The sequence below is a fragment of the Nicotiana tabacum genome, chromosome 17, assembly GCF_000715075.1.
Source record: "Nicotiana tabacum cultivar K326 chromosome 17, ASM71507v2, whole genome shotgun sequence".
Classification (NCBI taxonomy): domain Eukaryota; kingdom Viridiplantae; phylum Streptophyta; class Magnoliopsida; order Solanales; family Solanaceae; genus Nicotiana; species Nicotiana tabacum.
This window is the reverse complement of record NC_134096.1, coordinates 112,135,748-112,152,365: the sequence shown is the minus strand read 5'-3', so window position 1 is coordinate 112,152,365 and position 16,618 is coordinate 112,135,748.

The window sequence follows — 16,618 nt, the reverse complement described above, 5'->3', positions numbered from 1 at the left end:
ACCTCTCCATTACACTCGAACTGAAGGATAACTCTTAGACCTCAACTGACGTACCTGCCGGGCTACAATAGCCACCGGCTCCTCCTCGTAAGTCAAATCTTTGTCCAATTGGACTGAGCTGAAATCTAACACATGGGACGGATCACCATGATATTTCCGGAGCATAGACACATGGAACACCGGATGAATCGCTGATAAACTAGGTGGTAATGCAAGTCTGTAGGCTACTTCACCCACCTTTTCAAGAATTTCAAAGGGTCCGATATACCTAGGGCTCAACTTGCCCTTCTTTCCGAACCTCATTGCACCTTTCATAGGTGAAACCCGGAGCAATATTCTTTCTCCAACCATGAATGCAATATCACAAACTTTACGATCGGCATAACTCTTTTGCCTAGACTGAGTCGTGCGAAGTCGATCCTGAATAATCTTGACCTTATCCAAGGCATCATGTACCAAATCGGTACCCAACAATCGAGCCTCTCCCGGTTCAAACCAACCAACTGGCGATCGGTATTGCCTTCCGTATAATGCCTCATATGGAGCCATCTGTATGCTAGACTGGTAACTATTATTATAAGCAAACTCCGCAAGTGGCAAGAAATAAACCCAAGAACCTCCAAAGTCTATAACACAAGCGCAGAGCATATCTTCCAATGTCTGAATAGTGCGCTCTGACTGTCCGTCTGTCTGTGGATGAAATATTGTACTCAACTCCACCCGCGTGCCTAACTCACGCTGTACAGCCCTCCAAAAATGTGAGGTAAATTGCGTACCTCGATCTGAAATAATAGATACGGGCACACCGTGAATGCGGATAATCTTACGAATGTAAATTTTAGCTAACCTCTCTGAAGAATAGGTAACTGCCATTGGAATGAAATGTGCTGACTTGGTCAACCTATCCACAATGACCCAAACTGCATCAAATTTTCTCTGAGTCCGTGGGAGCCCAACAACAAAATCCATGGTGATACGCTCCCAGTTCCACTCAAGAATTTCTAACTTCTAAAACAAACCACGAGGTCTCAATAATGTTGCCGCAAATCTTGATACATTTTGGCGGTACCTGGATGAATAGAATACCTGGAACTGTGTGTTTCTTCAAGAATTAATTCACGAAGCATATCCACATTAGGCACACAAATACGACCCTACATTCGCAGAACCCCATCTTCCCCCACAGCAACCTGTTTGGCATCACCGTGCCGCACCGTGTCCTTAAGGACAAGTAAATGAGGATCATCATACTGCCTCTCTCTGATGCGCTCATATAAAGAAGACCGAGCGACTGTGCAAGATAGAACCCGACTGGGTTCTGAAACATCTAACCTCACGAACTGATTAGCCAAAGTCTGAACATCTGCAGCTAATGGCCTCTCACCAACCGGAATATACACAAGACTGCCCATACTCACAACCTTTCTACTCAAAGCATCGACCACCACATTGGCCTTTCCGGGGTGATACAAAATGGGGATATCCTAGTCTTTCAACAACTCCAACCATCTTCTCTGCCTCAAATTAAGATCTTTTTGTTTGAACAGATACTGAAGGCTACGATGATCAGTAAATACCTCACATGAGACACCGTAGAGGTAATGCCTCCAAATCTTCAGTGCATGAACAATGGATGCCAATTCTAAGTCATGAACATGATAATTCTTCTCGTGAACTTTCAACTGCCGTGATGCATATGCAATTACCTTTCCATCTTACATTAATACTGCACCAAGCCCAATGTGAGATGTGTCGCAATATACTGTATACGATCCTGAACTTGTGGGTAATACCAACACTGGCGCCGTAGTCAAAGCAGTCTTGAGCTTCTGAAAGCTCAACTCACACTCGTCTGACCATCTGAATAGGACACCCTTTTGGGTTAGTCTGGTCAATGTACTCGATATAGATGAAAACCCTTCCACGAACCGATGATAATAACCTGCCAAACTCAGAAAACTCCGGATCTGTGTAACTGAAGTAGGTCTAGGCCAATTATGAACAACCTCTATCTTCTTAGGATCCACCTTTATGCTTTTTGCCGATACCACATGCCCCAAAAAGGCAACTGAGTCTAACCAAAACTCATATTTTGAAAACTTGGCATATAACTGATTATTCTTCAAAGTATGAAGCACACTTCAAAGATGCTGCTCATGCTCCTCTCGACTGCTGGAGTAAATTAAGATATCATCAATGAATACAATCACAAAAGAGTCCAAATAAGGCTTGAACACCCGATTCATCAAATCCATAAATGCTGCTGGGGCATTTGTCAACCTAAATGACATCACTAGGAATTCGTAATGCCCATACCGAATTCGAAAAGTTATTTTAGGGACATCAGAGGCCCTAATCTTCAACTGATGGTAACCAAAAAAATACCTTGACACCCTGAAGCTGATCAAATAAGTCATCAATTCTTGGCAGCGGATATTTATTTTTGATAGTGGCCTTGTTCAACTGCCGATAGTCTATACACATCCGCATAGAGCCATCTTTCTTATTTACAAATAATAATAGTGCACCCCAGGGCGAGACAACAGGTCTAATGAATCCCTGATCAAGTAAGTCTTGTAACTGCTCTTTCAATTCTTTCAACTCTGGCGGGGCCATACGGTATGGTGGAATAGAAATGGGCTGAGTGCTCGAAGCCAAATCAATACAGAAGTCAATATCTCTGTCGGGTGGCATTTCCGACAAATCTGCAGGAAATACTTCTGGAAATTCACGAACAACTGGTATTGAGTCCATAGAAGGGACATCCGCACTGGGATCGCGAATATAAGCCAAATAGGCTAGACACCCTTTCTCTACCATACGCCGAGCTTTCATATAAGAAATAGCCCTGCTGGCAGAATGGCCAGGAGTTCCTTTCCACTCTAACCGAGGTAACCCCGGCATAGGTAGGGTCACTGTCTTGGCATGACAATCCAATATAGCATGATAAGGGGACAACCAATTCATACCCAAGATGACATCAAAATCTACCATATCAAGAAGTAGAAGATTCACACTAGTCTCAAGATTACCAATAGTAACCACACACGAACGATAGATGATCTACTACAACAGAGTCTCCCGTCGGTGTAGATACACACACAGAAGCACTCAGAGAGTCACAAGGCACAACCAAATATGAAGCAAAATAGGAGGACACATAGGAATAAGTAGATCCTGGATCAAATAGAACTGAAGCATCTATATGGCAAACTGGAATAATACATATGATCACAGCATCAGATGACTCGGCCTCAGGCCTAGCTGGAAAAGCATAAAATCGGGGCTGGGTCCCACCACTCTGAACTGCATCTCTGAGACATCCTCTAACTGGCTGGCCTCTACCTCTAACGGTCTGACCTCCACCTCTAATGGCCTGACCTCTACCTCTAATAGCCTGACCTCTACCTCTAGTTGCCTGATCCCTACCTCTAGCTGGCTGAGCAGGCGGTGAAGCAACCGGTGCCGGTGTGATGGCACGAGAATATTGACGAAATCTGTTACTCGCCAATCTAGGGCAATACCTCGTGATGTGACCAATGTTCCCACACTCATAACACCCATCCTGATGTTGTGGCTGCTAAATCTGAAGTTGACCTAGATGGGCCGGATAACCACTGTAGTAACTTTAGAGTGGTGGTACACTGATAGGAGCTGAATGTGCACTTAATACTGGCTGCCCAGAGTAAGGCTTAATAGGACCGTGACTCCCTGAAGCACCGGGAGATGCATGAAGTGCTGAATGAAACGGTTTGGGAGGATGACCCCTACCAAAATTACCCCTGCCTCCAGACGAGGCACCACTGAAACTACTGAACTGACGAGGCCTCTTATCAGACCTCTGCTCTCTCTCATGTGCAAGAACCATCTTGATCCTCCTTGCGACATTAGCAGTCGCCTGAAAAGAAATCTCACTTCCGGTCTCCTTGGCCATCTGAAGTCTAATAGGGTGAGTGAGTCCCTCAATAAACCTCCTCACTTTCTCTCCCTCCGTAGGTAGTAAAAGGAGAGCATGACGGGCCAAATCCACAAAACGGGAGTCATACTGAGTAACAGCCATACTGCTCTGCTGTAGATGTTCAAATTGCTTGCGGAATTCCTCTCTCAATGTGATAGGGAGGAACTTTTCCAGAAATAGCTGCGAGAACTGCTCCCATGTAAGTGCATGCGATCCAACTGGTCTGGTCAATGTATAATCTCTCCACAATCTCTTGGCGGAACCCGCCATTTGAAATACAGCAAAATCAACCTTATTGGTCTCAACTATAACCACGTTCCGTAGCACCTCATGGCAGCGTTCAAGATAATCCTGTGGGTCCTCAAAAGGTGTACCACTGAAGTGAACTGGAAAGAGCTTGGTAAGGCCTCAAAATACATGGTGGGCCTATTACCGATCTGTGCCGCAACAACTGGCTGAACTACCCCAACTGGCGGGGCTGCTGAAGCCTGATTCTGGGGAGCCATCTGCTCCGGAGCGGGAGTAGTGGGAGTTTGTGCTCCTCCCCCAGCCTGGGAGACGGCTGGTGCCACTGAAAATGTACCATTCTGGGCTACGCCCTCCATAAGACTTACCAAACGGACTAGAGCATCCTCAAGTACTGGAGTGGCTATGAATCCTTCTGGGACCTGAACTGGTCCAACTGGTACATTCTGAACTGGAACCTCCTCCTGAAGGTCCACCTGAAGTTCTACAACAGGTGCAGTTGCTCGAGCTCTGGACTGAGCTCTACCTCGGCCTCTGCCTCAGCCTATAACACGACCTCGACCTCCACCCCTGGCCATAGTTGCCACGGGGGTTCTGGTCCCTGTCCATTGGTAGATGTATTACGTGTTCTCACCATCTGTGAGAGAATAAGAGTAGAATGGTTCAATCATCGATGATAGAATAAAATCGCATGACAGAATAAGAAAGAAATGATATTGTTCCTAAACTTCATAGCCTCTAAGAGATAAATACAGACGTCTCTGTACCGATCCTTCAGACTCTACTAAGCTTGCTCGTGACTCGTGAGACCTATGTAACCTAGTGCTCTGATACCAACTGTCAGTCTGTCATGACCCGAAATTCCCATCTTCGGACCGTTATGGCACCTAACATTTCACTTTCTAGGCAAGCCAATGTTAGAATAATATTAACCAATTTTTAATCAATCTTTACATTATTAATAATCAAGGAACGAAAAGCGAAAGCAAAGCTTAAAATATAGTGAAATAATCCATAAAAATAACGGTGTCTAAATACCATCCCAGAATTGGTGTCACAAATGCACGAGCTTCTAGAATAATACAAATAAAGGTCTAAATAAAATAAAATTGTCTGAAAATAAACACTCAGCTAAAGTAAAATAGACGGGGACTTCAGAACAACGGAGGCCATGCAGTTATACCTCAAGTCTCCTCTGAATAGCTGAAATCCGAGCAAGTCTATGGCACGCCGCTGGGACCAACTCCAAAATCTGCACAAGAAGTGCAAAGCGTAGTATTAGTACAACCGACCCCATGTACTGGTAAGTGCTGAGCCTAACCTCGACAAAGTAGTGACGAGGCTAAGGCGGGTCACTTACATTACCTGTACGCAATATTTGTAACAACAACAATAATAGAAATAAATCAGGTAACTCATTTATAATAATTGAAGCCAATTCAGCAATTATAACCAATTATCATTTCCATCAATTTTGTTGCAGCGTGCAACCCGCTCTCACAATATATTCACATTCGGTTCTGTTGCGGCGTGCAACCCGCTCCTCCAATATATTCATTTTAATCAAGTCTGTTGCGGCGTGCAACCCGATCCACCAATATATATATGTATGTCGACTTTTAAATAAGTATGTTGCGGCGTGCATATGTATGTCAACTTTTAAATAAGTCTGTTGCGGCGTGCAACCCGATCCTCCAATATGGACTTTTAATAAGTCTGTTGCGGCGTGCAACCCGATCCTCCAATATGGACTTTTAATAAGTCTGTTGCGGCGTGCAACCCGATCCTCCAATATGGACTTATTAATAAGTATGTTGCGGCGTGCAACCCGATCCTCCAATATGAACTTTTTAATAAGTCTGTTGCGGCGTGCAACTCGATCCTCCAATATATTTATTATAATTAATTCTTATAGAAGAAATTTTTCCAATAAATACAACAATTAATATAAAATTATAAGACAACAATCATACAATAATTATGATTTAATTATGAAACAAACAAAGGCAAATAGCAAATTATTATGGAAATCAGAGAGAAAATATAGAGTTTAATATTTAATATGTTAAATGTCAAATAACAATTAAGGCACATAATTCAAATAGCATGTAACAATTAATGCAGGAATTCAAAAATTAATATTTGACAAAGAATAGGAGAGAAATAATTATTATAATAATTAATTCATGATTTAAAATAATTTATAATTTTTCAAGTAAGCAGGCAAACAATTAATTTGACGATGTATAGACACTCGTCACCTCGCCTATACGTCGTTCACATGCAATTCACATAACAATTAAATTAAGGGTTCTATTCCCTCAAGTCAAGGTTAACCACGACACTTACCTCGCTTTGTAAATTCCAACCAATTACTCAACCACAACTTTTCCTTTTAAATTTGACTCCGAATTTTTCAAATGTATTCACAAACAATTCGATATATTCAATACTAATCATAGGAATTAATTCCATATGAATTTACAAATTTTTCGGATAAAAATCCAAAATTCATTTAAATATTGTCTCAAATCCCAGAAAAACTTACGAAATCCGAACACCCATTCCGAGACGAGTCAAACCATACAAAAATTATCCAATTCCGATGTCAAATGGACCTTCAAATCTTAAATTTTCGTTTTTGGAAGATTTTATAAAAGCCTGATTTTTCTTCCATAAATTCACGGATTCATGATATAAATGAGTATGAAATCATAAAATATAATCAATATATGATAAGAAACACTTGGAAAAGGGTTGAAAATGGGAAGAATCCCATTTTCGAGAACTTAAGTTATGTTTCTGGGACTTTTACCCTTCGCAAACGCGGTCAGTGCCTCGCGTTCGCGAAGCACAAATTTTCCGGCTTGGCCTACGCGAACGCGAGATGCCCTTCGCGAACGCGAAGGCTAAATTTCCTGGCCAGCCTCTTTCCTTTCGCGAACGCGAGGCTTTGATCGCGAACGCGAAGCTTCGTACCTCAAGCCGCCGCGAACGCGGGCCCCTCTTCGCGAACGCGAAGAGTAATTTTCATCTGCCTCCAGTTTCTTCTTCGCGAACGCGAGCCCCCTCTCGCGAACGCGAAGAAAGATACCAGAAGCATATTTCTGTAGTTTTTCCCAAGTCCTAAAATGATCCGTTAACCACCCGAAACCAACCCGAGCCCTCGGGGCTCCAAACCAAACATGCACCCAAGTCCTAAAACATCATACGAACTTGCTCGCACGATCAAATCGCCAAAATAACACCAAGAACTACGAATCGGATACCAAATCAAAGGAAATTTTTAAGAAAACTTTAAAACTTATATTATTACAACCGGAAGTCCGAATCACGTCAAATCAACTCCGATTCTCATCAAATTCGGCAGACAAGTCATAAATATTATAGTGGACCTACACCGGGCTCCAGAACTAAAATACGGACCCGAGGTCAATAAATCCAACACTAGTAATTTCTTAAAAATCATTAAGCTTTCAAGCTTTTAATTTTTCATCAAAATTCCATATCTCGAGCTAGGGACCTCGGTATATGATTCCGGGCATACGCCCAAGTCCCAAATTATGATACGGACCTATCGAAATTGTCAAAACACTGATTCGGGTCCGTTTGCTCAAAATATTGACTAAAGTCAACTCAGTTGAGTTTTTAATCTATTTTACATTTTAATCCATTTTTCACATAAAAATTTTTCGGAAAATTATACGGACTGTGCACGCAAGTCGAGGAATGCTAAATGGTACTTTTCGAGGTCTTATAACACAGAATTACCTATTAAATTTAAAGATGACATTTTGGGTCATCACAGCACTTGATGTGCAATTTGTGATAAGTTGTAATATTTGAGCACTTGATGTGCAATTTGTGATACGTTGTAATATTTGAGCACTTGATGTGCAATTTATGATACATTATAATATTTGAGCACTTGGTGTGCAATTTGTGATATGTTATAATATTTGAGCACTTGATGTGCAATTTGTGATATGTTATAATATTTAAGCACTTGATGTGCAATTTGTGATATGTTATAAAATTTGGACACTTGAGGTGCAAGTTGTATTATGCTGTGATATTTGGGCACTTAAGGTGCGATTTGTGAAATATTTTGTGATTTTGAAACGCATGCGGTGAGATAAGGGTGGCTTGAAATGCGTGGCTAGTAGGGAAACTACTAAAAGTCATGCGGTGATATAAGATCAGGGTGTTAAAACGCATGCGGTGAGATAAGGGTGGCTTGAAACGCGTGGCTAGTAGGGAAACTACTAGAAGTCATGTGGTGTGATAAGGATGGCTAAAACGCGGGATGTTATTTCGGGAAAAATAATTTCCTTAAAATTAAATGTGAAGGCTCCCGCGGTGATATAAAGAAATGAGATATTGTGAATTTATTTATGATTTGGGACTACGAGGCGGTACCTCGGGAGTGCCCTGTTGATATTTCTTTATTTATGTTCTTGCCTTGGGTGATTTTGTTTCATTTAATATGTAAATTCTTGTCTTCTTCCGTGATGTACTAGTTGACTTTATTATTATTATTATTATTATTATGTGTTTTGTGCTCCTAGTTGTATTGTGTTGATTTTGGCTTTTGGCACGAGACTCTGAAAAAGTATATTTCAGATTTTTCTTACTGATTTTCGATGATTGAGTTGATTTAAATAAAATAAATTATTATTATGTTTTAAATTAAATGGTTTTACAACCAAACCAGTAGTTTATCTGATGCTTTAATTTAAGTGCAATGTTATTTTCTTCACCCAAATAATTTCTAAAAATAAATTCAATTCTTTGTTGATTTCTTACTTGATTTAAAAATTCTAAACTCACTTTAGTGGAAATAAATTGATCATGTGGATCTTATATACATTGAGGATATTTGCGTGTGAATTGTCCGTGCAGTTGTGATATGAAATGAGGGCACGAGGTGCCGGAAAAATATGATGATTTAATTATGAGCACGAAGTGCCGTGGAGATATGAAAAATGGGCCGAGACCCGTGTTTATGAAAAATATGTAAATGGACTGAGACCCGTATTTTTATGATTATGAAATGAGGTGTCACGTGGTGACTTTTTAATTGAAGAATTATATTCAAAATATTTATTTGGAAGGATTTTTATTTAGAAGTATTACATGAGAGAATTATATTTGAAAGATATTTATTTGAGGAAAATTATATTTGAAAGAGAGTTATTTGGCAGAATTATATGTGAAGGACATTTAACTGAAGAATTTGATTTAATTGGGTGTACTTGTATTTATTATTTGCTGAGCGATATTAAATGGTATTTTGTTGTCTTCCTGTGCATATCAGTGGTTGTTTTATGATGTCCTTATTGTTATCTGTTTCCTACTATCTTGTATATTATATTGCACAGGCTATTAGACTAGTGAGTATCTTGATTGTACCTCGTCTCTACTCCACTGAGGTTAGTCATGATACTTACTGGGTATCGACCGTGATGTACTCATACTATACTTTTGTACATTTTTGTGCAGAGCCAGGTATTGGAGATATCGGACTTGAGCAGAGTTAAAGAGGGACCGTAAGGATTCAAGGTAAAGCTGTTTGGTCGTCGCAGTCCCTTGGAGTCTTTTCATTTCATTGTTCTGTTAATTTTTAATCAAACAGTATTGTATATTCGGTCCTCGTGATCATTCCATGTATTCAGTTAGAGTTCGTGACTCAGTACTACCAGTTTTGGGAGGTTGTATATTCATATTTATTCCGCTGTTAGTTTTGGTTACTTATTTAATTAAAAAAAAAAATAGCTTCAAAATATAATAAAAATCGGCTTACTTAGTCTTAGAGACTAGGTGTCATCACGACGTCGGTGGTAGAATTTTTGGTCGTGATACTTAGACCAAGAAGAAGCCACACACACAGAGTGGAAGCACTCACCGGACCTCCTAGTCTCCTTTCACTCATAGTAAGCTCCCACTCACTTAAAAACTCGCTTTGGATAGTACATACGTAGAAGGAAGAACTTTTCCATTTCAAATAAACTCGCTTTCTATGACCCTAAATTTTCAAAGGAGTGCACGAGTATGTCGAGCCTTCAAAGAATATGAGTCATTAATAATACGGCTAAGGAACTCAACCATACTAAGCATTCTACGTCCAGTTCATATTACCATGCCACCCACACCTTTCTCGCCTTCTTGCAATCAAGGAATACATTTTTATTATTTTACATCGAGCCACAAAAATGACATCAAAACTAGATAATCTAATGTATATTATCACATTATTGGAGGTACCAAAAAAGATATATGCCTGGACTAGCTATGTGGGAGTGGTACGACATCCTTCTTGGATCCTTGACTGTACACATTGGCCTAACTGTTCGAGGATGGTACGACAGTCTTCGTGGATGGAATCCCGATGTATTCCAGCACTATGTGTGCGATTGACATGGAGATACTAAATAATGAGGACGATACTAACGAGATATTGGACATATGAAAGAGGTCTAAATGAATAATACTTAAATTCTTTAGCAAATTTATCCTTTATTGTGATTATGTGTACCTTATCTTCCTTAATTTATTCGAGATTATTTATCTTTTGCCTTGTTATATAGATTATAATTTGTATAACTCTTATACCAACGTTAGTGGCAGCTATGACGCATATTTGAGTATTTCAATACTCAGGCATCGTTTGTTTAAATGGTGTTAGGTTTAGCAAACGGTCGAGTGCAAGGCGGTCAGCGCAAATGCTAGAGTTCCCGCAATTTCCTCTCTTTTGGTGAGTCTGCACCTTCATACTCGTGGGACCACAATATTTCAGTTGTATATTTTTGTATAGTGCGGACAAGCTCTGTAACTTTTCTTACTTTAATCGTAGTGTCATAGAGGGTTTATATTATTTTAGGGGAATGGGTACTCTTATGGCATTGCGGATGACATTTTTACTTATGTCTAGTTTATTTATTTTTTTTATGAACTTTTATTGTTAATGAAGTTTATCTTATTTCTCTCATATAATATTATAATTACTTAAATGGATTGATCTATACGATTACGAGTTGGGGTATGTATTATGCAATAATGGTTCGCTCGGTGCAAATTGGTAGGCACTGTGTGCAGGCCATGTCGCAATCTATTTTGGGGCGTGACAAACTTGGTATCAGAGCCCTAGGTTTAATATGTCCTAGGTAGTCTATGGAGCCGTGTCTTGTAGAGTCTAATTTATGTGTGTGTTGTCGACCACTCATATATCTTATAGTCTATAGACATTATAGAAAGTTTCACATTCCTTCTTCATTGTAGATCGTGCAACTAGAGCTTAACTTTAAGGTGTGTCCTAACACACGTATGTTATGACATGCATCCAATATGGTTTGAACTCGCGCGTCCGTGACTCAAAGTGCACCTGCTAATCATGATGGGGTTGTTCCCAATGAGGCTTCTAGTGGGGTACCGGTAGCTCCAATGGGGCGAGGTTGCCCCTAGAAACCCGAGAGCTGAGAGAGTAGGAGAGCATGCACCTCCACCTATGCTAGATGCACCTGCAGTTCCACCCCATATGGTTCATGACACTCCGTCCCTCCTTCAGGCAATCCAATTACTCACTACTTTGGTAGTGATACAGATACAGGGGGGTACTGAAGCTCCAGTACATACTTATGATCCGAGTTCACGAATCGACAAATACTTGAAGCTCTTCCCACCGATTTTCCATGGGACTAGACCCGAGGATGACCCTCTTGATTACTTGGATGGGACCGAAAAAGGCTTTGAGGGTAATGAATGCCACTAACGAGGAATCGGTTGAGTTTGCTTCTTATCAGCTGAAAGGTGTGGCCTACACCTGGTATGAGACATGGCCTAGAGAGCGGGGAGAGAATACTCCTCTTGCTACAAGGAAGGAGTTCTCCAAGGGATTCATGGAACAATTCTTTTCTGATGCAGATAAGTATGCCCTTGCCACTCAGTTTGAACAATTAAATCAAGGGTCTATGGCTGTCAGAGAGTACAGTCACGAGTTCACTCGCTTGTCAAAGTATTCTACCAGCATGATTCCAAATGAGGTTGCTCGAGTTCTGAGGTTTGTTGATGGGTTAGGACCTCATATCAAATCACATGCATCTGCTGCTACTATGAACCCATGCTCTTTCTCTTCCGTTGTTAGCCACACTGAGAGGTTGGAACTATGGAACAAGCAAAAGAAGGCAGATTGAAATCTGAACAAGAAGGCTCGTATGACGGGTAGTTATGGTGGTTCTTTTGGTGGGAACAATAGTATAAGGATATCAGGGCCAACTCGGTCTGTGGTAGCATCTGTTGGCAGCACTCCTTTTGGAAGGCAAGAACAAAGTCAGAGTCAGAGAGGCCATTCTATGCCAGCTTAGAGCACTACTCCCCAAGCACAATCTTCACAGAGGGCACCTACTTGTGGCAGTTGTGGAAAGGTTCATTGGAGGTAATGTCGTAGAGAGAATCACACTTGTCATTATTGTGGCATTATAGGTCATGTTCAGAGAGATTGTCGCAAGTTGTAGAAGGAGAGGGGTAGTCCTCCAATACAGCAGGGTAGATCTACAGCTACTACGGTTGCACATCCCCCAGTTCGGGGCGCAACTACCTAGACAGGACGAGTTGCAGGCGGTAGTGTTGCTTCTACTTCAGGGGGGCAACCCCGACTTTACGGACTAGTTCCTAGAGCTGATGCAGAGGCGAGCAATGCCGTCATGACATGTATACTTACTATTTGCGCACTTGATGCTTATGCTTTTATTGATCCCGGGTCCACATTTTCCTATGTCACTCCGGACTTTGCTTTGGATTTTGATATAGAACCAGAACAATTACTTGAGCACTTTTCTATTTCTACTCCTATTAGGGATTCTGTTATTGCTTCCCGTGTCTATAAGGGTTGTAGGATTGTAGTCCAAGATCGAAAAACTACGACAGATCTTATCAAGCTATAGATGATTGAGTTTGATGCTATCATGGGAATGTATTGGTTATCTAAGTGCTATGCCAGCCTTGATTGTCGTGCCAAGGTAGTCAAGTTTGAATTTCCAAATAAACCAACTCGTATATGGAAGGGCAATATTCTCGAGCGTCGAGGTAGGTTTATTTCCTACCTTAAGGCGAAGAAAATGATCACGAAGGGGTGCTTCTATCATTTGGCAACGGTTACAGACACAAAAGCCGAGGTACCCACTCTTGAATCAGTACCTATAGTTAATGAGTATATGGAGGTCTTCCTGGAAGAGCTTCCTGGCATACCACTAGATCGAGTTATTGATTTTGGAATAGATGTGTTGCCAAACGTTCAGCCTATATCTATTCCACCTTATCGTATGGCCCCAACGGAGTTGCAGGAGTTGAAAGAACAATTAAAGGATCTACTTGAAAAGGGTTTCGTCCAACCAAGTACGTCACCATGGGGTGCACCAGTACTTTTTGTAAGGAAGAAAGATGGTTCTCTCATAATGTGCATTGATTATCGTCAACAAAATAAAGTGACGATTAAGAACAAGTATCCATTGTCATAGATAGATAATTTATTTGACCAGTTACAAGGTGCTCAATACTTTTCGAAAATTGATTTTCGGTCGGGTTATCATCAGTTGAAGATTAAAGAGAAGGACATTCCTAAAACAACCTTTACGACTCGCTATGGACACTTTGAGTTATTAGTTATGTCCTTTGGGTTGACGAATGCTCCCGCACCCTTTATGGATTTGATGAATCGGATTTTCAAGGCTTTCCTTATCATATTCATGATCGTATTTATCGATGATATCTTGGTGTATTCACAAAGTCAGGAAGAGCATGCCGATCACTTGAGGGCAGCTTTGCAGACACTTAAGGACAATAAGTTATATGCCAAATTTTCTAAGTGTGAGTTTTAGTTACAGTCAGTTGCATTCTTAGGGAATGTGGTCTCAAGTAAGGGTATTAAAGTTGCCGCAAAGATTGAAGCTGTTAAGAGTTGGCCGAGGCCAGCGACACCGACTAAAATCCAAAGTTTTTTGATTTTGGCCGGTTACTATCGAAGATTCATTGAGGGATTCTCTACTCTTTCATCGCCGTTGACTAAGTTAACTCAGAAGATAGTCAAGTTTCAATAGTCTAATGTTTGTGTGAAAAGTTTCCAAGAGTTGAAGGCTAAATTGACCACGACACCAATATTGACCTTGCCAACGAGTTCAAGTGATTTTACAGTCTATTGTGATGCTTATAGAGTAGGTTTGGGTTGCGCCTTAATGCAGAATTGTGAAGTCATTGCCTATGCTTCTAGACAGTTGAAGATCCACGAAAGTAATTATCCGACCCATGACTTAGAGCTTGCAGCGGTCGTATTTGCATTGAAGATTTGGCGGCACTACTTATATGGTGAGCATTATGAAGTCTATACCGATCATAAAAGCTTGAAATATATTTTCAAGCTAAAAGAATTAAATTTGAGGCAAAGAATATGGTTGGAATTGTTGAAAGATTATGATTTGAGCATTCTTTACCACCCTAGGTAAGCAAACGCGGTGACTAACGCGCTAAGCCGGAAATCAGTAAGTACTTTGACTTATTTACCGATAGCTAAAGATATTCAAGAAGTGGCAAACCAAGTGTAACGACCCGACCGATCGTTTTGAGTATCACAGCCCTGTTTCCCCCTTTACTACTCAATTTGGGCTCTACAATTGTTGTGTGACTTGCCGGGGTAATTGGTTCGAGTTTAGTGAGGTTTTGGAATGAATTGGAACACTTAGTTTCAAGGTTTAAAACTTAAGTTGAAAAGGTTTACCAGATGTTGACGTATATGTAGTGACCCGGAGAATTTTTGCTAAGGAAATTACGGTTTTTGTGGTTTCGAGGTAGATCAATTAGTACAAAGGTCGCGACTCAGACTTTTTGGGTTGAACAATGCACCAGGAAGTAAAGGAAATTTTTGGCAGAAAAACACGTTTCTGCGGTCCATTATGCGACCGCATAATCACTCTGCGGGCCGCATAATGGCCGCAGAAGGGAGGCAGAAGAGGGCCAGTTTGGATGAAATCTGCGGTCGACTATGCGACCGTATAAATCTTCTGCGGTCACTATGCGACCGCAGAACAGGTATGCAGGCCGCATAGTGACCGCATACATAGACAGATGTTTGCCAGTATTGGACACAGATTATGCGACCGATATGCGGTCACATATGCGACCGCAGAACCTGTTCCGGAGCTTCATTTTTCTGGTTTTATAAACCCGACCCCATTCTTATAAAACACTATTGGGGGTCATTTTGAAGGGTTTCATCTGATATTTTAGAGAGAGGAGAGAGCATTTTAGAGAGAGAAAGTGAACACTTAGTCATTTATCCATCAATTCTTATTCAAGATTTGACGATTTCACAAGGATCTTGCTAGGGCTTCAAAGAGGTAAGAATTTCTTTCCTCAATTCTTCAATTTCGGGTTTGGATTAAAAATGAGTGATTAATAGTATGATTCTTGGATGTAAGAGTATTATGTATACATACCAATAAGGTTGTGGAAAAATTATTAAGTTCAAATGGGTAAGGATTGGGTTAAAAATGGTAGAAATCTTCATAGATTTTAATTGAAGATTTAAGGGTCGAGTTGATGTCGGAATTTGGTGAAATTTGTATGGTTGGGCTCGTGGTTGGATGGGCATTCATATTTTGTAACTTTTGTCGGGTTCCGAGACGTGGATCCCATGGACGATTTTTTAGTGTAATTTCGGATTTTGTGGAAAAATTAGTATTTTGATATGGAATAAATTCCTATAATTTGGGTTGACTCAATCAAATTAATTGTGACTAGATTCGAGCCATTCGAAAGTTGTTACGCGTAGAATGGAATTTATGGAAGCATTGTTTAGCTTGCTCGACATTGGATTCAGCTTGTTCGAGGTAAGTAACTTTTCTAATCTTGAAGCTGAGGGTATGAACCCTGAATGTACGTATTATGTGAATTGTTTGGAGGTGGCGCACATGCTAGGTGATGGGCGTGCACCGTAGGAATTGTGACTTGGTCAAATTCCATGGGACTGTATAGTTGAATAAACTGTTGATATCCGTTCATTCTCTATATGTTAGAGAAAATTGAGCTGAGACTCGTATTAAAAATCATGCTTAGGTATATGTTGTTATTATTGGTACCCATTGGGGTCATTTTTGTGGTTGAATAATATGTTCAAATTGTAATTGTTCACTCAGTCATGTTTATTCATTTCATATCATACCTCAGTCTCTCTTATTTATTGTTGATGCATCATATCATTGTTGTTGGGCTATTTTTCATGACATTGTGAGCCCGAGAGACTGGAGAGATTGATGACTGAGTGAGGTCGAGGGCCTGATTGTGAGGATGAGTGTGGATCGGGGCTGCCCGCCTGCAGCATACCTTATTATTATGGCACGTGAGCTGTTTGTGCGGATTATGATATGA